Below are 18,970 nucleotides of genomic sequence, written 5' to 3'. Positions count from 1 at the left end.
TGACATAAAGACCTAGTTAACGACCGAGCACTGTGTTGTGAAGGATGAATCATTCACTGGTAATAGAGCAGAAGGCCTTCGACATCCAGAAGTCCTCTGAGACTCTTTGTATTGGAAGGCCATTGACATGGTTTAAACACTAATTGCGTTGCGCCTGTTAGCCTGGAGTTAGGGATTTCCTTCATTTTAGACTTTGCAGCCTGATAGAATGAAAACATTACCGGGATAGCCTATGTCAGAAATAATGTGGTAAAAGCACAGCGAGAAAGGGTTTATGAAATGATACCTAGTCAAATGTCTTCTTGGTTGGCACAGTAGGCTATGCATTGTGTTGGTGAGTACATGAATAGGCTACAAAGATGCACAGCAAGATGTTTTACGTATCCTCTTGATCTCGTTACTGGGTTATTTGATTGAATAAGGCCTTTAATTTATGTGCCTAGCCTGCCCCATGCTCTCTCTCAGTTGATCTTTGTCGCCTCCTGTCTAAATCAGCCCACTGCCGCTTGTGATTTGTTGTAATTTGGCAATGTGGATGACAGCGTCTCTACTGTCCCTGTGAAGGGAGATGAAACATGAAGTTCACACTCTAAACAGTGGTGTCCCTCTCTCTCTCTCTCGCTCGCTCTCTATCTCTCGCTCTCTGAACACAGTGGTGTCCCTCTCTCTCTCTCTTGCTCGCTTTCTCTCTCTCGCTCTCTGAACACAGTTGTGTCCCTCTCTCTCTCTCGCTCTGAACACAGTGGTGTCCCTCTCTCTCGCTCTCTCGCTCTCTCTCTCTTTCTCTCGCTCTCTCTCTGAACACAGTTGTGTCCCTCTCTCTCTCTCTCGCTCGCTCTCTCTCTCTCGCTCTCTGAACACAGTTGTGTCCCTCTCTCTCTCTCGCTCTGAACACAGTGGTGTCCCTCTCTCTCGCTCTCTCTCTCTTTCTCTCGCTCTCTCTCTGAACACAGTTGTCCTTCTCTCTCTCTCGCTCGCTCTCTATCTCTCGCTCTCTGAACACAGTGGTGTCCCTCTCGCTCGCTCTCTATCTCTCGCTCTCTGAACACAGTTGTGTCCCTCTCTCTCTCTCGCTCTGAACACAGTGGTGTCCCTCTCTCTCGCTCTCTCGCTCTCTCTCTCTTTCTCTCGCTCTCTCTCTGAACACAGTTGTGTCCCTCTCTCTCTCTCTCTGAACACAGTTGTGTCCCTCTCTCTCTCGCTCTGAACACAGTTGTGTCCCTTTCTCTCTCTCTGAACACAGTTGTGTCCCCCTCTCTCTCTCGCTCTGAACACAGTGGTGTCCCTCTCTCTCGCTCTCTCGCTCTCTCGCTCTCTCTCTCTTTATCTCGCTCTCTCTCTGAACACAGTTGTGTCCCTCTCTCTCTCTCGCTCTGAACACAGTGGTGTCCCTCTCTCTCGCTCTCTCTCTCTCTCTGAACACAGTGATGTCCCTCTCGCTCGCTCGCTCTCTATCTCTCGCTCTCTCTCTGAACACAGTTGTCCTTCTCTCTCTCTCGCTCGCTCTCTAAACACAGTTGTGTCCCTCTCTCTCTCTCTCGCTCTGAACACAGTGGTGTCCCTCTCTCTCGCTGTCTCTCTCTTTCTCTCGCTCTCTCTCTGAACACAGTTGTGTCCCTCTCTCTCTCTCTGAACACAGTTGTGTCCCTCTCTCTCTCTCTGAACACAGTTGTGTCCCTCTCTCTCTCTCTGAACACAGTTGTGTCCCCCTTTCTCTCTCGCTCTGAACACAGTGGTGTCCCTCTCTCTCGCTCTCTCTCTCTTTCTCTCGCTCTCTCTCTGAACACAGTTGTGTCCCTCTCTCTCTCTCTGAACACAGTTGTTTCCCTCTCTCTCTCTCTGAACACAGTTGTGTCCCCCTCTCTCTCTCGCTCTGAACACAGTGGTGTCCCTCTCTCTCTCTCTGAACACAGTTGTGTCCCTCTCTCTCTCTCTGAACACAGTGGTGTCCCTCTCTCTCGCTCTCTCTCTCTTTCTCTCGCTCTCTCTCTGAACACAGTTGTGTCCCTCTCTCTCTCTCTGAACACAGTTGTGTCCCTCTCTCTCTCTGAACACAGTTGTTTCCCTCTCTCTCTCTCTGAACACAGTTGTGTCCCCCTCTCTCTCTCGCTCTGAACACAGTGGTGTCCCTCTCTCTCGCTCTCTCTCTCTCTGAACACAGTGGTGTCCCTCTCTCTCGCTCTCTCTCTCTCTCAATCGCTCTCTCCCTCTCTCTCGCTCTCTCTGAACACAGTGGTGTCCCTCTCTCTCGCTCTCTCTCTCTGAACACAGTGGTGTGTGTGTGTCTCTCTCTCTCTCTCTCTCTGAACACAGGGGTGTCCCTGTCCATTTCTCTCTCTCCCTCTCTCTCTCTCTCTCTCTCTCTCTCTCTCTCTCTCTCTCTCTCTCTCTCTCTCTCTCTCTCTCCCTCTCTCCCCCTCTCTCTCTCTCTCTCTCTCTCCCTCTCAGTGGTGGTCGATGTCGTTTAAGATTAGGGAGGACAATTAATTTGTATGAGCATTGCCTTAGTCTATAAGAGCATATTGGATGACTGTCATTCATATGCCATTCACCCAGCTCAATGTAACATTGATAGGTTTAGGCTACTACATGATATTCACATTTTCCCTATACCCATCATAAGGTTGCTACAACGTATGTACACAGGTTCGAGAGACAAATCGATGTAATCACGGTGACAGACAGTGACACATTCAATACCGCCTTGCACACTTTTCCCTGATCTAGGGTGTAATCATTAGTTCAAACAGTTGCAAACGAGAGTTTCTATTTGACAAATTAATGTATGTTTAGCCCTATTTTGTTCCGCTTGAGAAATGTTTTTAACAGAATCGGCTAAATGAATACACCCCTGATCACGCGCACATGCAGTTCACTTTCAAAGCAGCTACATACGAAACAGCATGATCACTTTGCTTGTTGTATAATTCCCTCTCGTATCTACATACACTCTTCTTCTCACCTTTTCCCTTTTCCCTACATCAGCTACAATCATAACCGCTAACCGCTACACACAGCCGACATCGTTGTCACCATATTAGCTAATGTCATAGTCAACATAGCTACTAGAACTAACTAATTAGTAAACCCGCTACATCATGCAGTACAGTATACAGCAAGCATCTTAACTGTTACACCGGCGGGCCAGGGTGGCAATAAAGTAATACAACCAAAAGCTTGACTTGGAAGAGTTCCAGTGTTGGATAGTCTTAGCCAGCTAGCTAACATAGCATCCCTCTCTGCTTGAGCCAGCTGTTTGAGTAGGCTAAACTAGCTGAACTAGCTGCATTAGCTAGCTAAGTAAAAGTGAAAAAAATGCAACAAAATATAGCTTGCTCTCTCTCTTGCTTCTCCTTCATTTTTTATTCAATTGTTGTCTTTCTCTCTCTTTGAGTCAACTACTCACCACATGTTATGTACTGCAGTGCTAGCTAACTGTAGCTTATGCTTTCAGAACTAGATTACTTCTCTGATGCTTTGATAGGGTGAACAACATCTCAGTTCATGCTGCAAGAGCTCTGTTAGGTTGGAGGGCGTCCTCTGAAAGTCATCATAATTACTGTGTAAGTCTATGAAAGGGGGTGACAACCATGAGCCTCCTAGGTTCTGTATTGATGTCAATGTACCCAGAGGAGGACGGAAACTAGCTGACCTCTGGCTACACAATGGTGCTTGCTACCCAAGAGTGCTGTTGAGGCTACTGTAGACCTTCATTGCAAAACAGTGTGTTTTAATCAATTATTTGGGGATGTGAATATATTTATTACAGTTTTATCTAAAAAGGATACCTTTTTTTATGTTTCACGATTTACATTTTTCTGAAATTCACTGAGGAGGATGATCCTCCTCTGAGTTGCCTCCACTGCTCTGAACACAGTGTCCCTGTCCCTTTGTCCAACTCTGTCTCTCTTTATCTTTCTCTCTCTCCCTCTCTAATTCATACTTGACCCCTCAGAGTGATTCCCTGATGCCCAAACGAAATCCCTTTCCCCCTGTCTCTCCCTCATCCCTTCTCTCTCCCTCATCCCTTCTCTCTCCCTCATCCCTTCTCTCTCCCTCATCCCTTCTCTCTCCCTCATCCCTTCTCTTTCTCTCATCCCTTCTCTCTCCCTCATCCCTTCTCTCTCCCTCATCCCTTCTCTTTCTCTCATCCCTTCTCTCTCCCTCATCCCTTCTCTCTCCCTCATCCCTTCTCTTTCTCTCATCCCTTCTCTCTCCCTCATCCCTTCTCTCTCCCTCATCCCTTCTCTTTCTCTCATCCCTTCTCTCTCCCTCATCCCTTCTCTCTCCCTCATCCCTTCTCTTTCTCTCATCCCTTCTCTCTCCCTCATCCCTTCTCTCTCCCTCATCCCTTCTCTTTCTCTCATCCCTTCTCTCTCCCTCATCCCTTCTCTCTCCCTCATCCCTTCTCTTTCTCTCATCCCTTCTCTCTCCCTCATCCCTTCTCTCTCCCTCATCCCTTCTCTTTCTCTCATCCCTTCTCTCTCCCTCATCCCTTCTCTCTCCCTCATCCCTTCTCTTTCTCTCATCCCTTCTCTCTCCCTCATCCCTTCTCTCTCCCTCTCATCCCTTCTCTTTCTCTCATCCCTTCTCTCTCCCTCATCCCTTCTCTCTCCCTCATCCCTTCTCTCTCATCCTCTCTCTCCCTCATCCCTTCTCTTTCTCTCATCCCTTCTCTCTCCCTCATCCCTTCTCTCTCCCTCATCCCTTCTCTCTCCCTCATCCCTTCTCTTTCTCTCATCCCTTCTCTCTCCCTCATCCCTTCTCTTTCTCTCATCCCTTCTCTCTCCCTCATCCCTTCTCTCTCCCTCATCCCTTCTCTTTCTCTCATCCCTTCTCTCTCCCTCATCCCTTCTCTCTCCCTCATCCCTTCTCTCTCCCTCATCCCTTCTCTTTCTCTCATCCCTTCTCTCTCCCTCATCCCTTCTCTTTCTCTCATCCCTTCTCTCTCCCTCATCCCTTCTCTCTCCCTCATCCCTTCTCTCTCCCTCATCCCTTCTCTTTCTCTCATCCCTTCTCTCTCCCTCATCCCTTCTCTTTCTCTCATCCCTTCTCTCTCCCTCATCCCTTCTCTTTCTCTCATCCCTTCTCTCTCCCTCATCCCTTCTCTTTCTCTCATCCCTTCTCTCTCCCTCATCCCTTCTCTCTCCCTCATCCCTTCTCTCTCCCTCATCCCTTCTCTTTCTCTCATCCCTTCTCTCTCCCTCATCCCTTCTCTCTCCCTCATCCCTTCTCTCTCCCTCATCCCTTCTCTTTCTCTCATCCCTTCTCTCTCCCTCATCCCTTCTCTTTCTCTCTTACACACACGCCGCCAGATATGTATATTTCTTTCAATTAAACCCTGTCAGCTGTTTGCATCCTGCTAGACATATGGCCTCTGTTAAATATAAAGAGCAAATGGTACTGGCATTGAGAGGGGCACCGTTTTAATGGAGCCCTTCGGGACAGGTCCCACACCTGCCCATTAATAACATACACCACTGTCAGCTCTGTGGCCAGATGAGGACAGTGTGTGTGTGTGTGCTTGCCTGTGTGTGTGCGTGTGTGAGATAATCTACCATGCTCTAACTCTTTACATTTCAGTGAAAACCTTCCCACCCAGGGGTTGGTTTCTTGCTACCATCATTATCATCACCTATTATCATCTACCCACCTGCCTAGTGACTAGAGTTTCTGGGCCCGACTCAACTGTTCAAATGCCAGGATGTAAATGGGGCTGAAATATAGGTGAATGAAAATTGATAAATGTATTTTAATATTGATGATGATACTGTATATGCAATGTGTCTTGTTCATATATATATATATATGTCTCTTTCACTGTATCTGTCTGTTTGGTCATCCAACACACCCAAGAGCCACAGGCTGCATGACTTCAGGTTATTGTTCACTCACTATTCAATGGGCTTTGTCTGAGATGGAACAACAAAGACAGAAACACACCCTATCATCACCACATTCCCTGCAGAAAGAGAGAGAGGGATGGGGGGGAGCGAGAGAGGGGAAGAGAAAGGGGGGGGGAGAGAGGGGGGATGGGGAGATGGAGAGGTAGAGAGATAGAGCTAGAGAGAGAAAGAGAGAGAAGGGGGTGATAGAGAGAGCAGCTTTTCTCATTTTTGCCAAGTGAATGGTCAAAGTCTTTGTTCTGTAACAGAGTGAAACGCATCATAATGTTGATGAAATCTAATTTTATAAAACAACATGGTGTGCTGCCTTGGGCAGTGGGTTGTCATATGCTCAGTTTTGCAATGACAGAAAATCAACTCACGGAACAATGTTTAAATAGTGATAGGATTAGACCACTGTCAGTCACACTCAAGTGATTGTTCATGTGTTCATACTGCCACTACTGATTAGACATGTTTGCTTATAAAGCTCATGAAGGTTTATACTGAAACAATCATTTATCAATAGTATGTACACTTATTATGAATAGTTTATTAAGCCTTGCTTCCATTTGTTTATTGTTTCCAGAGTTACTAATGAACTCACTGATTCTGTTTGCATATGCACACGAGGAGGTTAAACAGCCCACTCCATCCCTGTTCCACCCCTCCATCCCTCTCTTCCACCCCTCCACTCATGTCTTTTTCAGCCCTGCCTGGCTTCACACAGAAACCCACTCAGCTCACATCTCCAGCAGCCCCAGACTCCCCTCTTTTCCCTACTCTCTCTTTACTAACGTTTGGCTGTCAACCCGCAGTGGCCTCAGGCAACAGGTACTGTTGAAAAGACCCCTGAGACAAGGAGACCCAAATTAGATTTAAATAAGGACATTGAATATTTATATCAGGAAACATCTAAAGGTAAATGCGTTTTGATCTCCGCGCACAAATATGACTTGTGTGTATTCCCATGTCTGGGTGCTCCGCTTCCAAGTGTGTGTGTGTGTGTGTGTTTTCCATCCCGGTCCAGCCCCAGTCCCGGCCTCAGCTCCCCCTCTCCTCAAGGGGATGTGGTGGAATAATGATGATGAAGCTACAAAGGAGGAAACGAGCCATAATGAATGTTTATACTAAAGGGACTCAATAGAAAGGGCATCCGCACTAGTAATTAATATTTAGCAGAAGTTGATCACTCCAGTAAACGCACACACGTACACATACACACGCACACACATACTAGGCAGGGCCAACAGGGCAAACAGTTACTTACTCTTAAAACGTTAAAGACATGGAGAAGTCAACCTCCCCTGACAGCCACAGTCAAAACAGTTTCATTTCTCCAGTCAACCTGTTTACTTCATTTTTTACATTGACTCCAGTTTCTAATGTTTGTGGAAATGTCAGCATAATACATGATAGTGTTGTTCCATTTTCACCAACACTTAGTTGTCTAGCTCATAAAAAACTAGACTATCAATATAGCACATTATTAATGAAATACTTATCTATTAGCTGACTCTTTGCACTTGGAGATAATAAGTACAGACGTCTAAATAATACTCTTATTATTATAGACACAATACGGTCTTATTAGTCTTAAAAGAAAATGTTGTTAATATGACAGAAATGAATGAAAGTAAGAACAATGTGAATCTTTCAAGCTTAAATAAATGGGACTGGGAGAACTATGACTGAACTAACTGTCAGTGGATGCTGCTTTGCATCTGAGAGACAAATGAATCACTCTGTAGCGATCATCATTACAGTAGTGAATGTCTCTTTCTCCAATAGGCCCACATCACCTTTATTCCCTGGCTCTGCCATCTCAAAGGAAGGGAAGCGCGTGGGGATGGGGAGCGGCACTGCCTGAGGCATTCTCTCCACAGAGAGTTCACCCTGCTTGGGCACAAACACTGAGGATCTCTCTTGACGAGATGAAGGTACAGACTATAGAGACAGTGAGAATCCATTTAATAGTACCGATCAGTCCTCACATTCATAGTCGGTGTGTGTGTGTATCAATGCTATTTTCTTCTGAATAACTCAAAATGAATGCAATAAAAGTCACCATACACAGTGCATTCAGAAAGTATTCAGACGCCTTGACTTTTCACATTTTGTTACGCTATAGCCTTCTTCTAAAATTGATTTTTTTTTATTCCTCACGAAACTACACACAATATCCCATAATGCTTTGTCATTATGGGATATTGTGTGCAGTTTCGTGAGGAACATTTTTTTTTTTTTAAACGTTTTTAGAAATTGTTGCAAATTTGTGCAGCAAAACTGAAATATCACATTTACAAGTATTCAGACCCTTTACTCAGTACTTTGTTTAAGCACCATTGGCAGTGATTACAGCCTCAATTATTTTTGGGGATGACGCTACAAGCTTGGCAGCCCTGTATTTGGGGAGTTTCTCCCATTCTTCTCTGCAGATCCTCTCAAGCTCTGTCAGGTTGGATGGAGGAGCATCACTGCACAGCTATTTCAGGTTTCTCCAGAGATGTTAGATCGGGTTCAAGTCCGGGCTCTGGCTGGGCCACTCAAGGACATTCAGAGACTTGTCCTGAAGCCACTCCTGTGTTGTCTTAGCTGTGTGCTTAGGGTCGTTGTCCTGTTGGAAGGCAAACCTTCACCCCAGTTTGAGGTCGCTCTGGAACGGGTTTTCATCAAGGATCTTTCTGTACTTTGCTATGCTCATCTTTCCCTCGATCCTGACTAGTCTCCCAGTCCCTGCCGCTGAAAAACACCCCCAAGGCATGATGCTGCCACCATGCTTCACCATAGTGATGGTGCCAGGTTTCCTCCATACGTGACGCTTGGCATTCATGCCAAAGAGTTCAAACTTGGTTACATCAGAGCAAAGAATCTTGTTTCTCATGGTCCGAGAGTCTTTAAGTGCTGGTCATGTGCCTTTTACTGAGGAGTGGCTTCCGTCTGGCCACTCTACCATTAAGGCCTGATTGGTAGAGTGCTGTGGAGATGGTTGTTCTTCTGGAAGGTTCTCCCATCTCCACAGAGGAACTCTGGAGCTCTGTCAGAGCTCCCTGACCAATGTCCTTCTCCGCCGATTGCTCAGTTTGGCCAGGTGGACAGTTCTCTAAGAGTCTTGGTGGTTCCAAACATCTTCCTTTTAAGAATGATGGAGGCAACTGTGTTCTTGGAGACCTTCAATGATGCATAAATGTTTTGGATCTGTTTCTTCGACACAATCCTGTCTTGGAGCTCTACGGACAATTCCTTCAACCTCATGGCTTGGTTTTTGCACTGACATGCACTGTCAACTGTGGGATCTTCTATAAACGTGTGTGTCTTTCCAAATCATGCCCAATCAATTGAATTTACCACAGGTGGACTCCAATCAAATTGTAGAAACATCTCAAGGATGATCAATGGAAACAGGATTCACCTGAGCTGAATTTCGAGTCTCATAGCAAAGGGTCTGAGTACTTATGTAAATAAGGTTTCTGTTTTTATTTCCAAAAATGTTTAAAAACCTGTTTCGCTTTTTCATTATGGGGTTTTGTGTGTAGATTGAGGAAGAAAACATTTAATTTGATCAATTTTAGAATAAGGATGTAATGTATACTTTCTAAATGCACGTATACTTTCTAAATGCACTGTATAATAATATAAACTTTATTTATGTTTCATATTTCTCCTTTGCTCACTCTTGTGTTTCTCACTCTCTTCTTCAAGATGATAGTCCTTCCATTGCCATGCCATCTGTTCTGTCCTGTTCACATGTGTGTTTACCCACATATCTTGGTGGATGTTTTTGGTTTTCTGACAAGAACCATGGTAATCCAGACCTCCATGTCTACTACCTCTCTAGTAGGTGCAATGGGTTTTATGTAAAGTATGTGTGTGTGTGTGTGTGTGCATATAAGCTGTCCGTGCCAGCAGAGAGAGTGGGCGGTGACAGGGGTCATGTAGCATCCATAGAGGAGAGGTGACAGTCACAAGGATGGCAGGGGGTTATGGAGGCTGGGTTTCAGCCTACAAGGCGAGACCCAGATGCAGACATGGGAGGCAGATGGTTTGAGTCTTTGATATTTATTAATAATCCAAAAAGGTTTAGGCAAGAGAATGGTCGTGGACAGGCAAAAGGTCAAAACCAGTTCAGAGTCCAGGAGGTACAGGGTGGCAGGCAGCCTCGAGGTCAAGGCAGGCAGATTGGTCAGGCAGGCGGGTACAGAGTCCAGAAAACAGGCAAGGGTCAAAACCGGGAGGACTAGCAAAAGAGAATAGAAAAGGAAGGCGCACGGGAAAAACACGCTGGTTGACTTGGAACATACAAGACGAACTGGCACAGACAGACAGAAAACACAGGTTTAAATACCCATGGAATAATGGGGAAGATAGGTGACACCTGGAGGGGGTGGAGACAAACACAAGGACAGGTGAAACAGATCAGGATGTGACAATGCCTAGGGAAGGGGGACGATCTAGGTGTGTGTAAAGAGAAAGGGAAGGGCCTTAGCTACCAATGTTGTCATGGGTGTGTTATGTCTTCATTTTGTGGGGAGAGTGGGGGGTCAGTGTGGAGAAGGGAGGGGACGTAGTGGTGCCTCACTGTGATAGGTGGAAAGGGATAGGGCCAGGAGAAGGTGTCTTTGGACCTCAGGCCAATGCGCTCTATTTCTGCATACATCTGTGTGTATGTCTGTGTGTGTTGGGACCCCAGGCCCTGTGGTGTGATGCTGTGACTCTGGGTGTCACACTGCTCCAGCCAGAGCCCTGCAGCCACAGAGAGAACCAGCTGTGACACTGACAGGTATGTCTGCCACACTCACCCTCACCCTCACACACACACACACACACACACACACACACACACACACACACACACACACACACACACACACACACACACACACACACACACACACACACACACACACACACACACACACACACACACACACACACACACACACACACACAGTCTAACCTGCAGGCAGTCTCTCTCTCCGGGCCAACAACAAACACAAATTGAGAGGGATGTTTTTCTGAGAGGTGCTGGTGAGTGGCTGGTCACAACGTAATCCCACCTTGTTCATAGAGAATCAGGAGAGGAACTGTGGAAAAAATCCTTATAGTAATCTTTTATTCATGTTCTGGTACGGTCTTTTCTGTCTTTCCTCAATAATTACATTTACATTTAAGTCATTTAGCAGACGCTCTTATCCAGAGCGACTTACAAATTGGTGCATTCACCTTATGACATCCAGTGGAACAGCCACTTTACAATAGTGCATCTAAATCTTTTAGGGGGGTGAGAAGGATTACTTATCCTATCCTAGGTATTCCTTAAATAATAACCCTTTACACAAAGGCAGAGGGATACCTATGTAAGAATGCTGTTCATTGACTAACACCATAATACCCTCCAAGCTCATCATTAAGCTTGAGGCCCTGGGTCTCAACCCCGCTCTGTGTAATTGGGTCCTGGACTTCCTGACTGGCCTCCCCCAGGTGGTGAAGGTAGGAAACAACATCTCCACTTTGCTGATCCTCAACACTGGGGCCCCACAAGGGTGCGTGCTCAGCACCCTACTGTACTCCCTGTTCACCCATGACTGCGTGGCCAAGCACGCCTCCAACTCAGTCATCAAGTTTGCAGATGACACAACAATAGTGGTATTGATTTACCAACAACGACAAGACAGCCGACAGGGAGGAGGTGATGGCACTCGGAGTGTGGTGTCAGGAAAACAACCTCTCACCCAACGTCAACAAAACAAAGGATATCGTGGACTTCAGGAAACAGCAGAGGGAGCACCCCCCCCCCCTATCCACATCGACGGGACAGCAGTGGAGAAGGTGGAAAGTTTTAAGTTCCTTGGTGTACACATCACGGACAAACTGAAATGGTCCACCCACACAGTGCCTCTTCAACCTCAGGATGCTGAATGTATTTGGCTTGTCACATAAAACACTCACAAACTTTTACAGATTGAGAGCATCCTGTCGGGCTGTATCACCGCGTGGTACGGCAACTGCACCGCCCACAACCACAAGGCTCTCCAGAGGGTGGTGCGGTCTGCACAACGCATCACCGGGGGCAAACTACCTGCCCTCCAGGACACCTGGAGGGCCAAAAAGATCATCAAGGACAACAACCACCCGAGCCACTGCCTGTTCACCCTGCTACCATCCAGAAGGGGAGGTCAGTACAGGTGCATCAAAGCTGGGACCGAGAGAATAAACAACTGCTTCTATCTCAAGGCCATCAGACTGTTAAATAGCCATCACTAACACAGAGAGGCTGCTGGCCACTTTAATAAATGGATCACTAATAATTTTAATAATGTTTACATATCTTCCATGACTCATCTCATATGTATATACTGTACATTTATACCATCTATTGCATCTTGCCTATGCCGCTCTGTCATTGCTCATCCATATATTTATATGTATACACTACCGGTGAAAAGTTTTAGAACTTCTCATTCAAGGGTTTTTCTTTATTTTTACTATTTTCTACATTGAAGATATTTGTAGATACATTGAGATATTTGATAAATAATTAATAAACAAGGTAATGATCATGGCAGGACTGTAGAGTATCAGTATGACATACATGATCACATTTGCCTAGGCCAGGTATTCCCAAACTGAGGTAAGAGATGCCGTCAGGGGTACACACCAAAAAATATCAGCATATTTTCAAACAGTCCATTTATATTTTCCAACGGGGCTATACATTTGGGTGAGGTTTTTTTCTTGCCTGAGTAGCCTCGTTTTACTGCTAAAAATAAAGTTAAACCCTCCAGTGTTCAGTGAAATAACAACACAATGTCAAATACAGGTAGCCTAGTCAAATAATGAACATCCAATCACATTAACTGTTACTCTCTCACAGGAATTCCACTAACGGTCCGTATGTAGCCAAACGTAGCTGCTGCTTATTCAGTTTGCTCCAAAATGGATAAATGGTTATAAAAAGTAAGGCCCATGTCCATAGAAACACATACCAGCTCTACTGATTGTACTACTACTACCAGCAGTACTACACGTGCACATGTTGACGACACAAGTTGTTGTTCTTCCACGAGCACATCCAATGCTAGTATCAGTCATTTTACATTTGTTGTTAGCCCAGCTAGCATGGACAATGCCAGTTGTAAATATGATGCAGCCGAAGAGCTACTGCCCCCTTACCTGGGAAAGCACCGAACAACAGACAGGGTTGTTGGACCATTGAAGAGGCGCAAATATGATGAGAACTACATTGATTTCGGTTTCACTTATATTGGGAGTAGTGCCCTTCCTCAGCGACTGTGTGTTATATGTGAAAAAATACTATCTCACAACTCGATGAAACCTTCACTCTTGCGTAGACATTTAGAAACAAAACATGCCACTTTGAAAAATAAGCTACGGGAGTTTTTTGAGCGAGAATTAAGACTACTTTCGAGTAAGACATGTATAAAAGCAACAGATACCATTAATAAGAAGGGGCTAGAAGTGTCTTATTTTATCTTTATTTAACTAGGCAAGTCAGTTAAGAACAAATTCTTATTTTCATTGACAGCCTAGGAACAGTGGGTTAACTGCCTGTTCAGAACGACAGATTTGTACCTTGTCAGCTCAGGGATTTGGACTTGAAACCTTTCGAGTTACTAGTCCAATGCTCTAACCACTAGGCTACCCTGCCACCCCTTATATGGTGAGCTACCCAGTGGCTGGGACATGCAAGCCCCATACTATTGTAGAGGACTTAATTCTCCCTGCTGCCGCGGATATGGCTGGGACAATGCTGGGGGAAAAGGCCCAAAAAAACTATACAGACAATGCCTTCATCAAACAACACTGTTTCACGATGCAGCAGTGACATGGCAGGAGATGAAACAATTACTGCTTTGCATAGAAGCCAGTGAATTATATGCATAAAAGCTGGATGAGTCAACAGACATGGCGGGCCTGGCACAGCACCTGGTATATGTCCATTACGTTTATGGGGGAGTCAATTAAGGAAGACATCCTCTTCTGCAAACCACTGGAAACCAGGACAACAGGAGAGGATATTTTTAAAGTACTGGACAGCTTTGTGACATCAAATGAACTTTGGTGGTCAAGATGTGTTGGTATCTGTACTGATGTACTGAAAAGCCATGACAGGGAGAGATAGTGGAGTGGTAACGCGCGTGCAAGCAGTTGCTCCCGACGCCACTTGGGAACACTGCAGCATCCACCGAGAGGCTCTTGCTGCCAAAGGAATGCCTGACAGCTTGAAAGACATTTTGGACACTTCAGTGAAAATGGTTAACTTTGTTAAAGCAAGGCCTCTGAACTCTTGTGTATTTTCTACACTATGCAACGATACTGGCAGCGACCATGTAAAGCTTTTACAACATACAGAAAGAAGTGCGCTGGTTATCAAGGGGCAAAGTATTGACGTGTTTTTTAAAATTGAGAGAAGTTTTCTTTACCGACTATAATTTTCACTTGTCTGACCGATGCATGATGACGAGTTTCTCACACGACTGGCCTATCTGGGTGATGTTCTTTCTTCCAACTATATTCAATGTGCAGGACAAAATTGAGGCTATGATTAAGAAGTTGGAGCGCTTCTCTGTTTGCATTAACAAGGAGAAGACACAGGTCTTTGCATTAACAAGGAGAAGACACAGGTCTTTCCATCATTGTATGATTTTTTGTGTGCAAATGAACTCAAGCCACAGACAATGTCAAATGTGATATGGCAAAGCATCTGAGTGAGTTGGGTGCGCAATTATGCAGGTACTTTCCCGAAACGGATGACACAAACAACTGGCCCTGCCTCCAGTCCACTTACTGATATCTGAACGAGAGTCTCTTCGAAATTGCAATAAGCGGTTCTGTGAAAATGTAATTTAATCAAAAGCCACTGCATCATTTCTGGATTAGGCTGCGCTCAGAGTATCCTGCCTTGGCAAATCGCGATGTTAAGACACTGATGCCCTTTGCAAACATGTACCTATGTGAGAGTGGATTATCGGCCTTTACGAGCATGAAAACTAAATACAGGCACAGACTGTGTGTGGAAAATGATTTAAGAACGAGACACTCTCCAATACAACCCAACATTGCAGAGTTATGTGCATCCTTTCAAGCACACCCTTCTCATTAACCTGTGGTGAGTTATTCACAATTTTTAATGAACAAATAAAGTTTTATATGTAAGATGTTTAAATAAAGAGCAAAATTATTATTATTGATAATTATAATATTATTTGTGCCCGGGTCCTCTTGTCACTTCCCACGCGCCAGTCGTATAGCGTGTGTGTGGCAGACTTACAATGATGGCAAAAAACAACATTTGAGAATGCGCTGACCCTGGTGCTAGAGGGGGTACGCAGCTGGAGGTTGAATGTATGAAGTGGTACGGGACTATAACAAGTTTGGGAACCACTGCCAATGAGAACATGCAGTGTCGCCAAGAGCAACTGAACCTGTGGTCCTGGAAAACCTGATGATCTATAGCCTCAGTCAGGAGAGATGGCACATTCCCTCACACCTAGCTCACATATACACACGTGTGTTGAGGTGGCATGAGTATCCAGGTGTCTGGCTGGGCAGTAGCACCCTCCAGATGTCACAACGAAGGAAATCAAGCGTCTGAACAGGCAGAGTAGACTGTAGACTGTTTGTGTGTGTGTGTGTGTGTGTGTGTGTGTGTGTGTGTGTGTGTGTGTGTGTGTGTGTGTGTGTGTATATGTTCTTGGAGGGTGGGAATAAGAATGTTCTTGGAGGGTGGGAATAAGACTTCAGGAATCACAACACACATTGAAAGAGACAAAATATAGAGAGAGGATAGATAGTGTGATGTCATCCTCCGAATATAAACATTTTGTAATGTAGCCCCCCACCCACCCACCCACACATACACCAACACACACAGTCACAGACCAGAACACTTTTTGGGGTTCAGTCGTGAGGCCAGATGTCCAAGTTGACATAGCGCTTAAGGCGTTTGACTGGATGAAAGGCGTTGCTGGCTGTGGGTAAAGAGGGATTAAAACAGGGCCTGAGGCGCTCGTGTTATATTGAAAACATCCTGGGCTGCTTTGGATGGAGATTTGCATACATTGGGTCTGTGCGGGGCCTACCCATCTGCTGGAGTGCATTGTCCCCAAACAACAAAGTGTGTTTAAATATTTCACATCTCCATCTATTGGGAGGGATGGAGGGAGAGATACAGATAGATGGAGGGAGAGATACAGATAGATGGAGGGGGAGATACAGATAGATGGAGGGAGAGATGGAGGGAGAGATACAGATACATGTAGGTAGAGATACAGATAGATGAAGGTAGAGATACAGATAGATGGAGGGAGAGATACAGAAAGATGGAGGGAGAGAGATGGAGGGAGGGAGAGATACAGATATATGGAGGGAGAGAGATCGAAAGATGGAGGGAGAGATACAGATATACGGAGGGAGAGAGATCGAAAGATGGAGGGAGAGATACAGAAAGATGGAGGGAGAGATACAGATAGATGGAGGGAGAGATACAGATAGATGGAGGGAGAGATACAGAAAGATGGAGGGAGAGATACAGATAGATGGAGGGAGAGATACAGAAAGATGGAGGGAGAGAGATGGAGGGAGAGATACAGATATATGGAAGGAGAAAATAGGATAGATGATAGATGGAGAGAGAGATGGAGAGATGGAGGGAGAAGATCAGAAAGATGGAGGGAGATACAGGGAGGGAGAGAGATGGAGGGAGAGATGAGGGAAGATAGAAAGATGGAGGAGAGAGATGGAGGGGAGATATATGAGAGAGAGATACACAGAAAGATGGAGGGAGAGATACAGATAGATGGAGGGAGAGATACAGATAGATGGAGGGAGGAGATGGAGAAAGATGGAGGGAAAGATGGAGGGAGAGAGATGGAGGGAGAGATACAGATAGATGGAGGGAGAGAGATGGAGGGAGAGATACAGATAGATGGAGGGAGAGATGGAGAAAGATGGAGGAGATAGAGATGGAGGGAAAGATGGAGGGAGAGATGGAGAAGATGATGGAGGAAGATGGAGGGAGAGAGATGGAGGGGAGGATGGAGGGGGAGATACAGAAGATGGAGGGAGAGATAAGATAGATGGAGGGAGAGATACAGAAAGATGGAGGGAGAGAGAGAGAGGAGGGAGAGATACAGAAAGATGGAGGGAGAGAGAAAGATGGAGGGAGAGATACAGATAGAAAGATGGAGAGATAGAGAAAGATGGAGGGAGAGATGAGATGGAGGAGAGAGAGATGGAGGGAGAGATACAGATAGGATGGAGGAGAGATAGATGGAGGGAGAGAGAAAGATACAGAAAGATGGAGGGAGAGAGAAAGATGGAGGGAGAGAGAGATACAGAAAGATGGAGGGAGAGAGATAGATGAGGAGATACAGAAGATTGGAGAGATACAGATAGATGGAGAGGATGCAGAGAGATGGACAGAGAGATGGATAGGAGAGATACAGAAAGAGATGGAGGGAGAGAGATACAGATAGATGGAGGGAGAGATATGGAGATAGATGGAGGGAGAGATAGAGAGATGGAGGGAGAGATACAGATAGATGGAGGGGAGATATAGGATGGAGGAGAGATACAGAAAGATGGAGGGAGAGATACAGATAGATGGAGGGAGATGATGGGAGGGAGAGATACAGAAAGATGGAGGAGATACAGAGATGGAGGGAGAGATACAGAAATGGAGGGAGAGATGGATGGAAGATAGATGGAGAGATACAGAAATGGAGGGAGAGATATACAGATAGATGGAGGGAGAGATACAGATGATGGAGAGAGAGAGATAGATGGAGGGAGAGATACAGAAAGATGGAGGGAGAGATGGAGGGAGAGATACATAAAGGATACGAGATAGATGGAGGGAGAGATACAGATAGATGGAGGGAGAGATGGAGATGGATGGAGAGATGGAGGGAGAGGTACAGATAGATGGAGGGAGATAGATGGAGGGAGAGAGAAATACAGAAAGATTAAGGGAGAGAGATGGAGGGGGAGATACAGATAGATGGAGGGAGAGATACAGAAAGATGGAGGGAGAGAGAAGAGGGAGAGATACAGATAGATGGAGGGAGAGAGATGGGGGAGAGATACAGATAGATGGAGAGATACAGATAGATGGAGGGAGAGAGATGAGGGAGAGATATAGAAAGATGGAGGGAGAGAGATGGAGGGAGAGAAGCAGATAGATGGAGGGAGAGATGCAGAAAGATGGAGGGAGAGGATGAAAAATGAGGGAGAGATAGGGAGAAAGATGGAGGGATGAGGATGGAGAGATAGATGGAGGGAGAGATACAGATAGATGGAGGGAGAATATAAAAGATGGAGGGAGGGAAAGATGGAGGAGAGATAGAAAGATGGGACAGGGAAAGATGGAGGAGGAGATATAGATAGATGGAGGAGAGAGAGATACAGAAAGATGGAGGGAGAGAGAAGATGGAGGGAGAGATACACAGAAAGATGGAGGGAGGAGATATAGATGGAGGAGAAAGATGGAGGGAGATAGATGGAGGGAGAAGAAAGATGGAGGGAGAGATACAGATAGATGGAGGGAGAGATGGAGGAGAGATGGAGGGAGAGATACAGAAAGATGGAGGGAGAGAGATGGAGGGAGAGATACAGAAAGATGGAGGGAGAGATACAGATAGATGGAGGGAGAGATATAGATGGAGGAGGAGAGATACAGATGGAGGAGAGATGGAAGATGGAGGGAGAGATAAAGATAGATGGAGGGAGAGATAGAAAGATGGAGGGAGAGATGGAGGGAGATGAGAAAAGATACAGGATGGAGGGATAGATGGAGGGAGAGGGAGAGAGAAAGATGGAGGAGAGATGGAGGGAGAGAGATACAGAAAGATGGATGGGAGAGAGATATAGATGGATGGAGGAGAGATATAGATGGAGGAAAGATGGAGGAGGAGAGATACAGATAGATGGAGGGAGAGATGGATAGAGGAGGAGAGAGAAAGATGGAGGGAGAGATACAGATAGATGGAGGGAGAGAGAGAGGAGATGGAAAGATGGAGGGAGAGAGATATAAAGATGGAGGGATAAGATGGATGGAGAGATAT

Source organism: Oncorhynchus keta, chromosome 27 (assembly GCF_023373465.1).
Source record: "Oncorhynchus keta strain PuntledgeMale-10-30-2019 chromosome 27, Oket_V2, whole genome shotgun sequence".
NCBI lineage: Eukaryota > Metazoa > Chordata > Actinopteri > Salmoniformes > Salmonidae > Oncorhynchus > Oncorhynchus keta.
Note: the sequence above shows the minus strand (reverse complement) of the source record.